This window comes from Octodon degus, unplaced genomic scaffold (genome assembly GCF_000260255.1).
Source record: "Octodon degus isolate 3935 unplaced genomic scaffold, OctDeg1.0 scaffold00159, whole genome shotgun sequence".
Taxonomy (NCBI): Eukaryota; Metazoa; Chordata; class Mammalia; order Rodentia; family Octodontidae; genus Octodon; species Octodon degus.
In genome coordinates this window covers 1678261-1681271 of record NW_004524735.1, presented here as the reverse complement: position 1 = coordinate 1681271, position 3011 = coordinate 1678261, and the positions used below count along the sequence as shown (strand labels likewise).

Sequence of the window (3011 nt, the reverse complement as noted above, 5' to 3'; positions counted from 1 at the left end):
TAAATAATTGATAATATATTTCAATACTTTCCAACAAAGATAATTCCTTGATTGAATTACTTTACCAAATTCTACCAAATATATCCTGGGAAAATTTTAAGTAATACATTTCAGGAAATGGAAGAGGTGATATTACTCCCAACATCACATTTTATGCCAGTGCATCCCTAAAAGAAATCCTTCCAAGGACATTGAAATGTAAGACAATTGCTGTCCAATATTACTCTTTAGTGTAAGTGTCCAATATTATTTATTAATGTAAATTCTAAGTGGATAAGAACATATTAGGAGTCCAACAAAGGTTGTATTAAAATGATGATACATGATGTCCAAGCAGATTTAATGCAAAGATGAATAAAGAACCTCACATTTGTAAGCCAATGCCATTTGCCACATTAGCAAAAAAGAAAAAGAAAGGAAAATGATGATCATTATAGTAGATGAAAGAAAACTTTTCATGTAGTATGATAATCTTTTATAATACAATTTTAATAAAACAGTAATATAGAGTATTTTGCCTACCAAAAGAGTTTGCATAGCAAACTTCAACAACAACTTTATAATATTGGTGACATATTCTATGACCTTTATGGCCCACTAAGTGCCAGAGTAAGATGAGGGTAAACTTGATCATTATATCTACTAACACTGTGGTAGAAGTCAAAGAGAGTCCAATGCTGAGAATCAATAAAACACATTAATGTCAAAATTTTTAAAAGTAAAGTATTTTATTCGAAAATAGGATATTTTACTAGAAAATTTATAGAAAACTCATCCCAGCCCCGCTCCCAAGTCATGCTGAGACAACAATTGAGACTGGGCGTGGTGGCACATACCTGTAATCCCAGCTCTTGGGACACTGTAAACAGGTGGATCACTATGAGTTTGGTCTAGTAGTGAGACCCTGAACACCCTGTAGACCCTTCCCTAAAATATAATGAAAAGAAAAAAGAAAACTACAATATATACAGAGAATTTATGTAAGAAACTCTCCAGATACAAATTATTATACAAAATGGTAACTGTACCTCCATGTACTATCAGATACAAGAAAATGGAAAAAGAAAGCACCAAGTTATGTAAATCACAAACGTCAAGACACAAATTTAATAAAACTGTAGGAAAACTTTTCACAAAATAGTATATTTTTCTGAAATAAATTATTAAAATTCATGGATTAAAGGATGTTTATGACTTGGTTGTGTTTTAGTCATTGAGATAAAAATTTGATTACTTTTGATGTATAGATTCAGAAGCATGTCAATTAAAATTACAATAGAAATTTTGGAGATATTAGCATTATGATTTTTATAAAGTAAATACAAAATAGTGAAAATTTATATCATCTAAAGAAAAACCAAGTACAGTGCATATAAATAAAACACTGAAATTATTTTGGAAATTTATCTGCAGTATTTTAAAGCATACACACAAAGACATAATAATTTTAATAGCATAGGTATGCAAATTCATGAAAGTAGTTGAATTAGAGTAGAAAATTCATCAGAGGTAGTTACTGTGGAGGACCACCTGAACAAATCTCCTTGAAGGAGGAGCAATTGTCTCCATTTTGGCTGCACCTGCTCCAATTTCCATCAATTGATATATACAGAGCTGGCTAGGACTATTGTTTTATGCCTTCCATTTTTCAAAAAATGTGTTTGGTCTCACTCTTCATCTTGGAATCATAGTGATCCTTCAGATTTCAGCCTCCCCAGGGGACCACCATCCCCTGCCTCAGTGGCCAGATCAGGTGCTGATGCTAGTGTATGCAGTCAGCAGTGTTTCCCCCAAAACCCCACTCCCTAACTCCTTGGTCTATGAGTGAGACACAACGAGACAGGATGAAGAGCCAGTGCTCCACTGTGGGCTGGGATTGAGCCTAAGATAGAGGCTATGACTTTCTAGCGTTTAAAAGATTATACATCATAGCTGGAGCAAATACCCCAAAACATTACGTGCTATCTCAATTGGGTTATTCAGGTTGCTCTTTCTGCATACCCTTCTCTCTGAATTTTACAGAAATGGTTCCAGGCCTCCTAGCTAGTGCAGCTCAAGGTACTCACATACATCCCACAACTCTCATAGTCATCCTCAAACCTCTCCTTTCTTCAAAAACCATCATGATAATAACAGTGAGAATCTAACAGAACCTTGGGAAATACTTTCTCAAGTAATAAATCACATAAATCAGGAGAAATACCTTACCTTCAGGTTGTCACTTATTGTGCGACTGTGGAGCCGCAGCTGCAGAGTTTTTGGTTAATTGGAGTTGGAGCCAAACGTCCTCAGCTGTGGACTTACTTTGCATTTGAGGAGTCACAGCTTTGCTCATGAATACAAGCCTCCACAGTGACCAATGAGTTACTTACTATGAGTCCTCTGTCCATCTCCACACCAGGGCCTAAGCCTTGGGAAAACTCACATGTAAACACAAAAAGCCAATTGACAATGTAAATCCTGCTCAGAGATGCTTTGTAGTTATCTCCATCAAAAACATGAATAACATAAGGGGTCAGTTCTGAGTCAGGTCCTTTGTTCCAGATATCCATCATCATGGCTGGGCATGGGGTCCCTTGGCTCCCCATCACTACAAATATGTCATAATGTTTATATTCTCAACATGCATTGCACTGGAAGCGGAAGATTGAAACTGCCACCCCAATAACTTTTCCATGGGATTACAAATATAAAGTTCCTGGGCCAAGATGAGGTCTAGGAAGGTATCTATAGTTTCTGTATATATGTTTCATTATTGCTATTCATATTTTTATTATTAATATTCAAACAATATGTTTCTAAAAATACAGTATAGTGATCTCTGCTGAGTAAAGGAATGACATTGAGTCCCAGCCCAGGCGCAGCGTGGGCCGGACCCTCTCCCAGCCCCTTGGGCCACCCCCCACCACTCCGCAGTGCCTCCCCCACCCCGCTCGCCGAGTAGGATTTTCTGCCGAGTTCCGGGAGCCCCCAGACCCAGTCATAGCCCAGGTCCGGTGAGTGTGCGGAGA

The 3011-nt window shown here is 37.4% G+C and overlaps 1 pseudogene; it reads right to left on the bottom strand.

Moving 5' to 3' along the window:
* Nucleotides 1-3011, bottom strand: part of LOC101572614 — a 46452-nt pseudogene that overhangs the window by 42335 nt on the left and 1106 nt on the right.